We start from the raw sequence: 16,822 nt of genomic DNA on the forward strand, positions 1-16,822 counted from the left end.
TAGTGGACTGGAAAGGCGGGACTGGAGAATCTGAGGAATTTTGGAGCAATTCGCCAGAAATAATGTGGCCTAATGGTGTGTATGTGCCCTCAGCCACCGGGAGTGGTGAGTTTTTAACCGCAAATGGGAAATAATTCGGTTTGAGGCTTAAACTGTTCGTGCCCCCCCTCCAGGGGAAACCTGATGGCCGTGTGTGAACCTGAAGATAATGTGAATGGCTTTGGAATAGGAGGGAATTCGAGGCTGGCCAGTGACCCCAGGGGCTATTAGAGCGAAAACTGTAGCTCTCCATCTCCTGCTGTTCAGGAATGTTGTTATGTCAGGAGATCAGTGCAGACATGTGCATATAATGGTTTCCCTAAAACACACTGGCCTGTAGTCTCACCCCTCACCTGACTCCTGCCTTGCTTTCCTCCTGCCCCTCCTCCCTCTGTGGGGTGTGGGTGTGTGTCTGCTTGCTTAGGTTGGGCAACTCCCATTGTAAATTATTTAAATCTGGCTTTTCAGAAATTTTAAAGCATGATTGTGTAGTAGCAGGTGGGGAACCTGTAGCCCAGCAGCATATATAGGGCCACAACTCCCACCAGTTGTCACCAGCGTGGCTTGATGGTGAGAGATGATGGGAGCTGGAGTCCAACATGGATATGGAGGGCTGCAGGTTCCCAACCCCTGTTGCATAGTAAAAGTGGGGGGACGACCTCTCAGTATTGGGACATTTTTGAGGACCTATACATAGGGAACACAGGGTACATAGGGATACATAGGGTTAGTAGTATGCAGATTTTTCCTTTAGGTTCTGTTCTTGTGGGCTTCTCTTCCTGCATTGCCATTGTTATCGTTATTGCCCCCTTTATACTCTGCCCTTCCTCCTAAAGCAACCATGTTTGGCTGAGGCAGCAATGATAAAAAAAATTCTAAAAATAGTTTAAAATATTATCTCAACCGGTTATCTCAGGGTTGCAACAAAACTTTATTTTAAAATGTGAGAAAGTAGCCAGAAAACCCGCCATGGTTTTTTTTAACCGCTTGTGGTCTACGGGACTGAGAGGTCCTGCTTTTAGGTGCAGTTGTTTTAAAATGTGTTGATTGTCAACCAACCCACTAACATCATGTACGACCTCAGTGTGTGAATTTCAACCTTGGAGGTTTTTGAGCTGCATAAATGCACTGAGAATGCTAAAACTTGGAGGGAAGTAATGCAATGAATGTAAACACATGCATGTGGAATTAAATCCTGCTTCAAAGGCTCAAAGGAAAAGTATGCATGCTGAAATATCACACGGTACATCATTATTTGGGCCATGTCATTTCAGGTTGCAGATAAGGGGATAATTTGTTTAAATGCTCTCCCATTTAAAGCACCTTCCTGTGTGCCTAAAGCTAACATAATGTGAATTCTCAACTGGCAGGGCATTCTTGGACATTTATAGCTTGGCTCTTAACTTCAAGCTTCCATCCAGTATGTTTAGTCATAGGAATTGGTTATTATTATCCAAAGAGAAAGAGGCAACCCAAAATTCTTGTTTCACTGGTATTATTGCAACCTGTGGCCCAGGCCTACTTTACACTTGCCTTTTCACAGATATGCTGTTGTAACAGATAAGGAGCCAGTAAATTCATGTTTAGTGGATGTGTCTCCAGCAGGGAAGGCCTTTCCCAGCTTGTGGTGTTGACATGCACTGTGCAAACTGTCACACAGCCACAGAGGCATTCTGCCACACGGTACAGCTTCAATCAGGTTTATGTCAAGCACTGAAAATTCAAAGTACCCCAGGCTCCTTTTGCACATTCCTGGAGAGATGTGGTTGCCTTGGTTGTTCACAATAACGTTAAAAAACTTCTGCCCACATCATTGGGTTTTCTTGTTGAAACAGGGCAGAACTTGTCCCTGATAACCCAGCCTGAGAAGGGTAATGACAGAGGATGTCATTATGTGCTTGGCCATGTTGACTGATAAACCATAATTTGCCTTTGTTTCGCAACAGCTACATTTGCAATGGTGGTAAATGGCAGTAGGCTATTTTGATGTAACATGGTGCAGCGGCAAGGGTATTGGGTTCGGATGTGAATAGAAAACATAATATTCAGATCCCGAGTGAACTAACCAAGTCACATGCCCATAAGAGAGCAATCCAATACATATGAAGCTGCTATAAAGCATGCTGGTGTAAGGGAAGACAGAGTACAGTGACATCAGATTGAAATGGTTCAGAAGTGGGGCTACTGCTGAATGAGGTGGCCTAAGGCTGGCAGAGGCAAAACGAGCCTTTAAAATAGTGCTTGAATTACAGCACCCTTTATAGCTTTACCAGGTACATCACATTACCAGGTCATGTGACCAATCTGAACAGGCTTAGGATCCAGCCTACCTTTCCCCTTTATGGTTCTGCCCATGTCCTGCCCCCAGAGCACCCCTTTTTCAGAGCATATGCCAGAATAAACTCCACTGGGCCCTGGCTGAGATGAGATTGGGGAGATATAGCTGAGGATGAGGAAGTTAAGCTGGTGTAGCCTGGCTATGTTCAGAACTTCCTTGCACAGCCGGATATCCACTGGATCCTCACCTGCTCATCTTGCTATGGGATTCCTTCCCAAATGACTAGAATATAATATATGTATAGTCAACCTTTTCAGACCCAGGACCCACTTTTAACCCAAATTTTCATTTGGGGACCTATTTCTTGATCTTTTACCATATACCGTATTTTTCGCTCTATAAGGCGCACCAGACCACAAGACACACCTAGTTTTTGGAGGAGGAAAACAAGAAAAAAAATATTCTGAATCTCAGAAGCCAGAACAGAACCCTCTTGCTGTTCTGGCTTCTGGGATAGCTGCGCAGCCTGCATTCGCTCCATAAGACATACACACATTTCCCCTTACTTTTTAGGAAGGAAAAAGTGAGTCTTATAGAGCAAAAAATACGGTATTTGCATAGTGGTCATGTTCCTGTTGCAACCCACCTTGGTTCAGGTAGCAACGCACTAGTGGGTCCCGACCCACCAGTTGAAGAGCAAGTGATATGCTAGTAATACATATAGCAGCCAATAAACAATAAGAGATGTTACTGATTCCAAATAGTTGAGGATGGTTAAAGTAAAAAGTTACTGTGAAGAGCTCCAAAGGGATGTCTCCTAAATTAGGGGTTGTCCACACTTTTCCGCTTGTCCCACTACTTTCCCCTGGGAAAACCTGCTGTTTACCACTGAATCAGAGCAAATGCCCATTGATTGACGTCAGCAGATTGATGTTTGTGATAGTAGTGGGTTTTTCTGGGGAAAGCAATGGGATAAATGAAAGGCCGTTTGGACCCATGCCTAGAAAGCATGGGGCAAGCAGAAGTGTGGATGAACCCTTGGTGGAATGGGCAGTAAAATGGCCAATGGAACTCACTGTAAACAGGTGTAAAATGATGCACAAGGGGGTAATAATAATAATAATAATAATAATAATAATTTTACATATATGCTCATGGGGTCTGAACTGGAGTTGACGATCAGGAATGAGAACTTAGGCAGGTAGTGGACTGCTCAGTGAAGATGTCGATCCCATGTGTGGCAGTTGTGGAAAATATAAATCCCATGATGGGGATCATTAGGAAAAGAACTGAAAATAAAACTGCCATTATACAAATCTATGGTGCGCCTGCCTTTGGAATACTGTGTACTTGCCTCTTTGCCTCACCTCGGAAAGGATATTGTAGAGCTGGAAAAGCATTCCAAAAGGGGCAACCAGAATGGTAAAGAAAACAGAGTAACTCCCCCATGAGGAAAGGCTACAACATAAGGAGCTTTTCAGTTTTGATAAAAGGCAAGTAAATTACGCATCTTGTGGAGAACGTGGCCAGAGGAAGCTTTTCCTGTTCTCTCATAATACCACAACTCATGGACCTCCAGTGAAGCCGTATGTTGGAAGATTCGGGACAGACCCCCAAAAGTACTTCTTCCCACACTCATAGATAACTCTGGAATTCGTTCTCACAGGAAGCAATGATGGCTACCAACTTGGATGGCTTTAGGAGAGAGAGAAATTCATGAAGGATAAGGCTACCAGTGGCTACTAGCCACATTGTCCACTGTTGGAGGCAGCATGCCCCTGAATTCCAGTTGCTTGAAGTCATGAGGATGTGGTTGTGCTCAGGTTCTGCTTTCAGGCTTCCCCTAGGCATCTGGTTGGCCACTGTGATGCTGAACCAGATTGGCTTTGGCCCTGATCTAGCAGGCCCTTGTGCTCTTACATTAATAGCTGTGTTGCATTTCCTTGCAAGGTCCTTCTTGCATACAAAGGAGAACACCTAGGTTAACAAAGGTGTGCTTGACAATGTAGAACCTCCTAGTTAAATGTCTTTTCTCTCTCTCAGTGAGCAGCCCATGAAAGTCCCTGGACTTCTCAAGAGACACAGATCTTCTTTCTCCTTCCCAGGTTGTAGATTCAGCTCTCAATGCGATGCAATTGGCTTTCATGTACAAATGCAGTACGGAACCCCTTCCATTATATGGTTTATAAACCCTTTTCCTCTTCCACATTGTGATTTGCATAGGCAAACACAATACGAGCACCGAATCTCCAAGAATGAACTGGATTCAGAAATGTTAACTTGGCACAAACAATAACTCCCGATGCAGCTAGCTAGTAGGAGTATGTGTGTGTGTGTGCTTGTGCATATGTAAGTGTGTGTGTGTAGGGGAGCTGGCACTGGAATTCCAGACAGGCTGGTGGCGGCGGCTGCTACAGCTGCAGGAATGACATTTTGGCCTCTGCTGCCCTTTAATTTCAAACTCTCTGCTCCATCATACTTTTCTATTCAGCTCCTTATCCGCTCCTCACCCCATTCCCTTCCCTCCCTCACTCGTGGGTACTGAGGACTCAGAATGGAATAATGAGCTCTATGAAACCACCTTAGGCAGTGCTGTGTTTCAGAACTTCTTATGCAATAATGTGATTTGATCCTTGGGGGGCCCCTTCCCCCACAACTCTCGTTTGGTACTGCACGGCCTGAGCTGTGTGCTGTTGCTTATGCCGTCGTAAACTGAGAAATAGTGGGCCATCCTATTATTGACCATTACCGTATTTTATTTTGGATTTTTATTAATTATCTGTTACAGAAGCAGTGAAAAACCTTCACAAAGCAATTATTATAATTTCTACGTACAAACATAAATAATAAAACATGACAAGACTAACAAGAACAGGTCATTGGGTGGGGGGGGAATGCAAAACACGAGCCTTCATTTTCTTTTAATTCCTTGGTTCTTTGCAAAGTCACAAAGAAGTAACAGGCAAGAAGTGAAAGGTGTCTGCTGAAGAGTGATTGTGGCCAGGGCTGGAAGTTACAGTAAAGGGCACTGAGCTATCTGGACTTTCATCCATGCCCTGTACAGTGGAAATCAGCTGCCGTCGTAAGCACTAGAAATGGACATACATCTGAAAAGAGAGATCCTGAAACCTGTGATATATTCTCTCTCTCTCTCTCTCTCTCTCTCTCTCTCTCTCTCTCTCTCTGTTGCAACACACAAGCATATAGTATATGTTTAGCCCAGAGATGAGCCAGAACAGTGCAAGGAGGAAGAGATGATTAATGGGCAATAATAATATGATGGATAATAAAGACAATCTCTGAGGTTGGAGGTAATCCCTGGTGTGACTGTTGTAATCCTGCCCTCAAGTGTAGGATGTGGGAGGTGGGGCAGATCCTTAGTCTCTTAGTATTGTATTGATCATACAATTTGCCTTTCTTGCCCAGCTGCGCAGTTATGAATTGGATGCTTCCCTTCCTTTATTCCTAGTGTTCGTCCTCTGCAGATGGGAATGGGCCTCCACTGTGAGACCGCTCTGGGGATCCGTTCTTCACACAGAGTCTTTGGGTGACTCCTGATGAGCTCATTTGGCTTTTGCAAGCAGCTGCCTCACAAAAATACCAGCTGTGCCATTAAAAGAGCCTAGCAGACAAGCCTCATTGAATCAACAGTCACACCCAGTGCATTACCAGTCTGCAAGCGTGAGCATGCTCCCATTACTACGCTGCTTTGCACAGAAACATCCACAATCTCCAACACACACACACTCAAACACACACAGACGTAGGTTGTTCACAACGCACTGTGGAGACCTGACAATTGCACAGCTTGTCTCCAACAGTAATAGGTAAAGCGGAAGGTGTGTTGTGTTTGCTTTTAATTAGGGAGGCATTTGTTGTGCATGAGAATTTAAGAGCCAAATTATTTCATGATAAAATGGGTGATCTTGATAGTGAGATCTAGTGTTATTATCTTTCCCTGGCAGGTATGGGATGATAGATGTGTTAAACGGACTGACAACCAGATCGCAAACAAGTTAAGCTAGTGAACTTGGATTTAGCACTGCTTAATCCTAATACAGTATTTTGAATATACTTGTTTATTGATAGAATTGTTCAGGGCCATTGCACTCCCCAACCCAAACTGGAGATCCTAGGCCCAGAAGTGCCCCCGCTATGTAAAAAATGAGGATCTGCAGACTTGTACTGGGCACAGATTGTATAAAACTGCTGACTGCAAGTATAGTGTTGAACAATATACAAATAGTTGAGAACATTCTAACAAAGCCTTTTAGAAGTTGTGGCAATGAAGTTCAGTGATTATTAAAAATAAGCTAGACTTGTCCAAGGGCCCAAAGGGGTAGCATCGGAGTTCTGGTGACCTGCTTCTTGAGAACACCTTTGTGCCATTCATAATTTTCTCCATTGTTATGCAACTGAAGAGGTAGATTTGAGATGATGCATTCAAACAGCGCCATCCTTGATTTTGTACATATGTCACATATACATGGAACTTGTTTCTTGTAGGTCATAGTAGATCACAGTTCACACAGCAGTAAAAGCTGCAGTTTGCTAACAGAGCTAAAAGGGCAAAGTACCAAAGTGAGATTTTGCAGAGTTGGTTTTTAAAAAGAGAGATCCCTTTGAATATACTGGATCTAGAGGAGTCCCCTGGAAAATGTCACATTCCATGTCTGTTGTGCCTTTGAAGTCATGTTGTTATGGGGTAATGTTCATAGACTGGTCTGACAGATGCAACTTTCACCTCAACTAAGAATTTTTCTGCTTTCTAATTTAAGGGTAGTTGCAGCTCTCAGCCTCTGCAAAATAATTATTATGGATCACTTGTTTGAGACAGGATCTTATGGTTAACAGGTACCAGAGCATCTTGCAGTTCACCTTCCTGCCTTAAGGCAGGAATGCTCACCCACACACTTCTTGCATAATCCAGACCATAGTGTGCCACAAGCTTAGTGCCAGGGTGACTGAGGCGTCTTATGTAGACGGTGTAAAATTATCCAGATGCTTCAACTTAGTGAGCCAAAGCACATATTGCAAGGCCTTCTAGTTAAATGTGATGTGGACTACAATTCCTTCCAAATAAAAGGATAAGATGCTCTTTAGTGTTTCAATAGGTTGTACATTTCTGTAAGTTTCCTCAGTATTTTGGTTGCTAAAAAGAAAAATGTAATCTGGGGCTTCTCCATTCTGCTGATATTGTTTAGGGATGCATATCAAAAGCTGAAATTGTCCCATGTGAAGCTCATTCCACAGGGAAATGGAGAAATCTAGCTCCAAAGCCGGACTATTTGGCATCCCCCTGAGAAGTAGGGAGTATAAAATTGAAGACCATTCAAATCTTCCAGTGAAATCAGCAACAATCCCATCAGACTTCTTTCTTTTTTTTAAAGGTTCTTGTTCAGGGATGTTTGGAAATGCAGTTATCATTTCTGCACAAAGATCTCTTCAGTGGTGCCCGTAGCATTTGACAAAAACAAAAAAGATTTTCATTGTGGTGCTGGTTTGACTTGGTGTACCATAGCAAAGGAGAACAGTGATGCCATCTGTCATCCTTGGCTGAGGTGGGAATAGTAAGGGGGGGGCTGGACTGGAGTTTCCGCTGCTCCTTGCCAATAACTCTGATCAAGCTGGTTGTGTCCTGGAAAGCTTGCACACTGCTCTTAAGGGTAAAGTTAGATCTAATCTGGCTGGCTGCTTCCGAAGTAGCAGAGAGATTGAAATCTGCAGATTTTGACAGCCTGCCGGGAAAGGAGCAATGGCATTCTCTTCTCACGGGATGGATTTAGATGCAAGGGATCAGAGCTAACTAAAAGGAAGGAATGTGCATGAGGCGTCGTATACAGATGGATAAGTATACAGATGGATAAGCAGAACCGGTATGCTGCGTAACTTTCCAGCAATCAAGCGGTCTCTGCGGGGGTGTAATCCTGGGTGGGTTGCTAATCTGCTCAGTGTATCTCAAAAGGTCAGGAAGAGCTCAGTGGATGTAGTGTCATGGGTGGCGCTTAAAGGTGACATGAAAAGGATTCTAAAAATTCCACAAAGGCATTTATTCTTGGTTGGGCAGCAGTGTCTTAGGAATATAATCAAGGTTTAAGCCCCCATGGTCACAGATCACAACCCACTGATAAAAGCATCTGCTTCAAAAAAACCTTGTACCAGCAAAGGGTCTCCCTGCGCTTACAATAAGTCCATGAACCCACACCACTTATCAGCCTTTCTCCTCTCCCCTCCCCTCCTGTTCCCTCACACTGGCCCAGTAAAGGATCAGTGGAAATATTTGGTTTGAATTCCAGTGCAAATATTTGTTTGAGACTCTAAACAAGCCTCTGGAAAGGTCTGTCTGCTGCTACTGTGCAAGCATGGAAAAGTAAAACTGGCCATAATCATCAAAGAAAAAGGAATTTCTTTAAATGCTTAAGATGAAAGGGCCCTGCAGACGAACATGGCGACCATTTTACAAAGCGGCAACATGCCAATATCTGCCCGGCTGCCACATGGGGACGTGGATGAGAAAGTTACTGCACCTTCTCACTCTGTGCCAGAGAGCTGGGGAAGCCAGGGAGTGATGCAATTCTCAGCTTCCTTTGGCAGTGTGGTATACAACCATCTTCCTTCCTGGTTACATGCACACTGTAGTAATTTACATCGTAACACAAGTTAGTGAAGTATGAATTCAGGATGGATTTAGAGTGCAAGAGGTGGATGTCTGGCTGATGGAGGGGGTGATTGTAGCAGGGCCCTGAGCCCTGCCTGCTAAAGGGGAGGTTTAGCTAAACGGTTATAGTGAGGTTCTCCTCCCCAGTCATTCCAAACATGTCTTTAAAAGCAGTGTTGGCTGGTGCCTCTTGGGACTGGCAGTGGGGAGGCAGAGGGGCCAACAAAAGGTGAAGGCAGAGTCAGTGGGCAGGCAGAAACAGCTAGTTCTGATCCCCCCCCCCCCCCGACTCTTTCTAGTTGAGTTCCTCAAGGGTAATGCTGAGATTAATCAGGAGGGAGCTGGCAAGCATTGTGCCACCCCCTGGGCTGGTTGTAAGTATGAAGGCAGGCAGGGCAGGCTGGTGGGATCTGGCCGAGAGCAGTTTCTTTATTTCACAAAATTTATGTATCTCATGAATGTAAGAGAACCTCTAAGCAAATTGCAAAAGTATAAAACAAAACATGAAAAATATTGATAAACAGGTAAAAACAGGCATTTAAGATACTCAAAAGATGATTGACATCACCAGTAGCTAAAACTAAATAAGACACATGTTGCTTCTGCATGTATGAAGGCTGGTGGGGCAGTGCCCCGTTTGTCCTAGTAGGCCAGCCAAAAGAGTTGGGAACGTTTCCTGCCAGCCAGAATGGAGTCTGGAATTGGGAGCTGCAGGCAGAAAAGACAATTGGCTTTTTTGTTGTTCAGTGAGGGGCTTGGGGACCCTTGGTTCTTCCTGTCTGGAGACTACACCATTTCCATTAAGAGGACTGTGGTGGCTGGTTTATAAACTGAGTTCAGATTGTACCCCATAGAAAACGTAAAGTAAGAGATCTGTGAGCCCTGCTGTGCCTCTAAGAAGCAGCAGCAAAGGCCGGACTGAAGGTCCACAGCAAACCAGCTTCTCATGCCCTTCATCTGTGGCGTTGGTTCCATCCAGTTCTGGCAGGGATTTGATAAACATTAGCTCGATGTTTGTGGTGAATTTCAGAACTGGTGAAAGCTGCTAGACTGGCTCTGGAAACACTTAGTTTTTAGCAAAAAACAACAAGTAAAGTCCTTGATGGCTTTTCAATTTGTCCGCCTCATTGCAATAAAGGTCAAGCTGGGAACTGAAACCCTGTAGCCCAAAGAGGCTAGTGTAATCTAGGTTGGAAAAGCAAATACGTATATGTTGTTTATTTGTCCTTTCTGAAGGCTTCTGAAATGGTGTGAGTTTTAAGGGATAGGAGGGGGGAAGTATTAGTTGTGGCCACGATTGCGTAGACATTCGAAGCTGCATTTGAACAGGAAGGTATTAAGAGTATATAATTGGAAGGATCAGTAGATGAATTGTTTCTTAATATGTCTTAACTGCCTTATGGTATTCACAATTCAGGCAGGGACTTGCAGAGTGGTTATTATAAAATTAGCATAGGGTAACTGCATAGGGTGGAAGGCAGGAAAGTAGCACGGCACCCCTGCAACCAAATGGAGATATGTAGTTACACTTAATCCCTCCCATGGCTGTTTATAATGTTTTAAAAAAGAATTAGAAAAAACCCCACCTTGGAGATCTAATCATGGATCTCTTGCCATCTCATCTAGTTTGGCCCTTGGATATGCCTCTAGGAATGTAAACTGCGAATGTAACAAGTGTTTCAAAGAGGTATATGAAAAGAGAACCTGAGATAGAATGGAATAGATCACATGCTAATATAATGAAATTAATACAAGAATAAATTAAAAAATGTTAGGTTAACATTACACGACTGTACTATTTTATTCATGTAATATTAACCTAACTTTTTTTATTATTATGGCGCCGCAACCCCAGAGTCGTCCGCAACTGGACCTAACAGTCAGGCGTACCTTTACCTTTTTATGTATAGTAATTCATTCTTTTAAAAAAAATTGTCTACAATGCAAAGCTTATAAACAATTTATAAATATATTTTAAGAAAAGGTACACCTGCTGGGGAAGGGCTGCAGCTACCTGTTGAGTGTCTGCCTGATTTTGCCCCTGTTACAGTCCTCAGGTGGCTGGCAGGCAGTGACTGAACACTTCTGGTCCCCTTACAGACAGGGCTGTCTTTGAATGAGAGTCCCAAAGTTTTCTTTTTGAAAATCTTTGCCTCTATTTGCAAATATTCTGGGGAACATTGAAGCCAAAGGATTCCACTCTTCATCACGATACATATCCCACTGAAGCAAATAACTAAGCAACATAGAATCCTTTGGCTCACTGGCAAATTTTGGTCTTTGATCCTGATCCCATCTTCTTAGCGCTGGAGAAATGTGGAGAATCTGACATGCTGGCAGAACCGGTTTCAAAAGTTTCTTATGAAACACTCCCCCCCCCCCCCAGTGTCTGCTGCCCTTTATCTTCCAAGTCTATGGCCGCTTTCATGCTAACGAAAATTATGGCTTCACTTCTGACTGGAATTCAGGGGAAGAGTTCCATGTCCACATGTAAAATAAGGTGCGGCAGGTGCAGTTCTAAGAAGAGAGGCCTCCAGGTACATTCCATGTTGTTTCAGTCATTATTAGCTGTTCTTCCTGTGAGTCAATACTGAACCCTGGACAACTGAGCTCTGTACACATCCTGCCCCCCATCCACAAAATTGTGGTTAGTCCCTTTCTTTCATACTGTTTTCCTGAAACCTACCTTCCCATTTCCTGCTTAAGTTAAAATGCACAGTTAGCCATTGCAGTGCTTTACAATAGGTACTTGATATTATTCGGATTTTACATTACTGTTAGCCTTGCGATAGAGCTTGGATGATCCTAAACCTTACATTCATCCTATTGTATTGGCTAGTTTATTAGGAATCTTTGGGCACAGAAGTTCTAGCTTCAGTATATGAAATAAGGGTAGATTAGAAATCCCATCTGACTCCATAAATTCAGATTCCTGCCTGATTGACAAAATGAAAGCCATGCACTGTGATGTGGGTTTAAAAAAATGTAGACAGTTTTTTGGATAATTTTCAGATGTGCTAAATTGATTGATTTAGAATGTGTATTTGACTTCTTTTTAAAGTTTTGTTTACTAAATGTGTGCTATGTTGATTTACATGCCTACAAACATCTCAGCAGATTTTACCAGTAGCTAAAAGTATTTGAACTGTAATGTTTTGATTAGGAAAAATATAACTGAAGGACACTTAGCAGTGCAATCTTGTGTATATTTGCTCAGAAATAGGTCCCCTAGTATTCAAGGGGGCACATTGCCAGGCTAAGTGTGCATAGGATTGCTGCCAGAAATGAGGTTCAAATGAATTAAAACTAATGCAAGGATGTACTTGGAAATTATTTTTATTAGAATATTTAAATATTTTTTACTAAACAAATATGTTTAAGATACAGCAACTCAATAGTGTATATACTTACATTGTTTAAGTTTTAAGGAAAAAGTTAAACACTGAGAGCTGCTAACATACTAATCTTAGCACATTCAAAGAGCTATGCATCTTTATTTGCTGGGTTGCCCTTCTGGGATCCTACAGAGGCTCTTGTGGGGTGGCAGGGTGGGGGAAGGGTTTTTTCCAATTCACTCCCTTCCCTGCACAACCCCCAGTGCCATCTCCCAAACTGGTCTGGAGGGTCCTAGCTTGGGGAAGGGGGAATTAGCAAAATTCTCTCCCCCCCCCTTCAGCAGAAACATCTTGTGAGCTGAACTCTGCTGGCAGGAAGTCTGGAAACAAAACACACGCACATTTTTCCTAGGGGTCGTCACTTGGAAAAGAAAGTTAATTACCCCTTTGAATGTGCCTCATTTGACTGGTACTATATCCATTAACTATATTTGTAATGTTATGAAACAATGCAGTTTTAGAAATGGAAAATGTTTCACTGAAAAAAATACAGGAGTGGGACATTTGCCACAATGGAAACTTTTCTGCTCAACATCCGTGGATAGGTGTAGTATTACCGTGGAGTCTTGCACGTTCTTACTGAAGTCCTAGATCCGACTTAATTTAAGTTTCACATTCTGGTAATGTAGGTGACATCAGTAGCAATGAAAACTAGATAATAACAGTTTTACGACCCTATGCAACTTCCTGGATTAAGTATTTATCTAGATACTGAAGAAAAAGAGATATTCCTGGTTGTTTCTGAAAATCCCTCTTTACTCCAAATGAGGATTGTTGGAAGTGTAAGAAAGGGAAGTTTCACACCCTGTGTACCGAATCTGAGGTGTGACCTGGCTTGCTATCTGCTATAATGCTAGCTGTTATAATGAGGTAGACCTTTGAACTGAGAGGCATAAAAAGTGCTGTTAGATTTGTTATTGATATATTGGACTTTGATACCACAGTGAGTAAAGGAGCATATCCTGCTTCTTCTAAATAGATGACAATGCTGCAGCCTTCACTGTGGCCACAACTGATATGAGAACATGTACTCACTGTGGGATTGTCCACACACTCTGCTCCTAGCAATACTGTATCAGACGTCATGATCTTTGGGCTCAACAGGTTGGTTGTATGATCAGTGACTACAAAAAACTATAGAGTGAAGCAACAGAAAGAATGCTTCCTGCATAATTCCTAGCCACTTGAAAACAAAATAGTGGGTTGGACTTCTTGATTCACTAATCGGAAGTTTTGAGTGTGGCTTGGTGGGGGTGAATGCTAATCTCACATAGTGTCCTATCCACTGGGTGGCACTGTGGCTTTTGTCTGGCTCTGAACCTCCTAAGCAAAAGGCAACAGAATTAGATGAAAATGAGACTGGTAAATTTAAGGTCATGGGCACGTTCTTGCTTAAAATGCATGTGGATAAAGGCTAGATGATTTAGAGTAGTGCATCTCCAGTTCGTGAGAACTTGTAAGTTAGATTTGAAGTTCAGTAGCTTATCGTGAGGAGTGAACTATGTACTTAGACTTTCACCAAGTTTTGATAAATTCCCTCACCAAGGATTCCTGAGTAAGATTGGCTGTCATGGGATATAAGGATAAGGTCCTCTTATGGATCAGTAATTGGCTAAGGAAAAGGAAGCAGAGAGTAGGAAAAAAAGAAGTTCTCACAATGGTTTTAAACACTTCAACTTATGCACCTACTAGCAACACCTAATAATAATCTTACTAAATTTGAAACCTTGGGCTGAAAACTCAGGGTGTTTTACGGAAAGGGCTTGTATCTGCAATATACAGGAAATTGTTAGATCTGTCTACTAGATCCCTTATAGGACTAAGACACTATGGGACATGGATATGGGGATGGTTATATCAGAAACTAAGTGGAAGAAATTATGGACCTATGAACTATATTGGCTTATATGCAGGAATGTTTGTTGAACATCTAAAGATGTTGTTGCATGTTGTTTCATCTTTCATATACAACTTCACAAATTACATCATGTTGTTGGTGTGGCTGTGCAAGCATAAGGCTTGTTGTTTTTCTGTTTATGGTGGGAGTGTCCTCTTGTACAGAACATTTGGTCTGAGGTGTATCTGGGAATTTCTGCTGTTTGTAGGACTCCTGTTCAAATAACTCGACAACTTTCACTTTTCAGTGTATGGGATGATCAGACACAACAAGAACAAAACTGTGGTTGTTGGCAGCAGCCAGGATATCTATTTGCACAAAAGTGGAAGACATTGCAAGGATTACATATTTCCCTATGGCATAAAAATGTATGGAACATTGAGATAGTGGGGGAAATAGTGCATAATTGGAATGTTTCCAAGAGATCGAAAATGTCGGAACATTTCCATCCTGTGTGAGGAGAGTTCATTTCTTACACTGCTACAAATAGCCTTCAGAACATTGTAGCTATACCAACACCTAAAATATGGCATGCTGTATGTAAGAATATGTGAATGTTTTATATATTGTTGTGTCTCTCTATTGTGATTTTGCATCAACTGAGAATATTTGTTTATAGTCATCCCTGGTTAGGTTGTACTGTATGGTGTGTGTGTTTATATACATATCAATAACAATGATAAAACAATGGGATTGATATTGGCTCCTGTGCTTTGCAATTTGCTCATAAGACTTGGAGTTTGGAGTGAGCAGTATGGTGGCCAAATTTGCTGAGGAAACCAAATTTTTCAGTGTGGTATAACAAGGGATTGTGAGATCTAAAAGGGTATATCCAAACTAGCTGAATGGACATTAAAACTGCAAGTGTAAAGTGATTTGAATTGGGGCAAAAAATCCTAACTTCACATTTGGGCTATGAGCTGGTGGTTCCTGACCAGAAAAGAGATTTTGGAGTCATGGAGCACAGCTCAACAAAAATGCTCCCAGTATGTGGCAGGAGTGAAAAAGGTGGATTCACTGTTGAGGACTGTGAGGAAAGGGTTTCAAGATAAAACTGCTACTATCATACAATTTTAGCTAGGAGTATAAATCAGTTGGATGTATTATATGTTCTAAGATTGTTCTTTGAACAATCAGATACAATTTAACTTTAAAGATGAGAATTTTGCTCTACTTAAGTGTAGTTAATTAAGACTAACCTGAGATTTATTTAGACATATTTCAAATGAGGAAAGAGATATGATTTTACTTTTCCAGTCAGCAGTGTCCAACCTATTCAGTAAATGTTATTGAGTTACTCTGCAAAGTATCTAGAGAATTCCTGGAAACAAGACCTTTGGTCAAAGCAGTGTTTACAAACTTCTTTCCTTACCTGGACTTTCTTTTTTAAAAAAATTGTAAGCTTGATCTCAGCAAAAGTGAAAATAAAGATGCAAATGTTTTTGCTAGATAAAGTCAAGGTCTTGCAAGTTCAGCTTTCTGTTTCTATCAGCTCTCTTCATCAAATGCCTCTGAAAATTAATAAGGGGAAAGTTTGTCTGCAGCATCTGGCTTTAGGAGAGTTACTGCCTGTGACCATGGAGGTTTCATTTAGCTGCCTTAGCTAATGGCTTCTGATTTATTCTTTCTGAATTTCTCCAGTCCTTCAAAAAAGTCACCTGAGGTAAAAGTTCATACCTCAGGGTTCCATAAGATACTTCTTCAGACAGTACATAAATTGGTCAGTCTTGAACCTACTGTCAATCATCTTCAGGGGTGTTCCAAGTTCTGGCATTACAAGAGTGTGAGAAACATTTGTCTTTGTGTTGCGTTCCCACTCATATTTTATGGAACTCTTATTATCCCACCCTTTCCCCCTCCCCCTTGAGTTTGTTGGTTTAGAAAACCAGACTTTCCTTGTAGGAAGGTGTTTGATTCCTTTGATTTTATCCCACAATGCAGTGCACACTTCATTGGAAGTAAATCCCCTAGCAGAAATTGGGACTAACTGAGCAATCCTATCGTTGAGTAATGCTGGCTGAGGGGCTTTAGCATATGGCAGAAGCCCTACTATGCTAGTGGAACTCAATGTATACTGGCAGATCATTTCACTGGCCTATCTGCCTGTGAACTTGCTCTCAGAATGACCAAAATGGGGTGAAGCCATGGGCAGGACAGAGCAGCAGCGAAGGAGCACAATTATGTCATATTATGCAGTCCTCCAGGCCACACCCATACTCCCATTAATGGTGTAACTTTACACTGGCTCCAGACCTGGCTCAAGAAATTCCCTTCTCATTAAGTTCAGTGGAAGGAGGGGAAATGGCTTTCCCCACATCGACTCCTCCCACCACAAAACATCATGTGCTACGCTTATTCGTGGTATCTCAGCTCTCAGTCTCAGCACCCCACCACAGATGTATAAATTCCACACAGGGAGACCATAACTGGTGATAGTCCATGCAAGGTGGGGCTATATTTGCCTGGTTGTGTACTCTTAGAGCTCATAAAGGGGAACCTTAGGGAGCAGCATTATGGGGAAAGGGCACATTGTGCAAACAACCTTTCTCCAGGAC

Source organism: Podarcis tiliguerta (genome assembly GCF_965153285.1).
Source record: "Podarcis tiliguerta genome assembly, chromosome: 1".
NCBI lineage: Eukaryota > Metazoa > Chordata > Lepidosauria > Squamata > Lacertidae > Podarcis > Podarcis tiliguerta.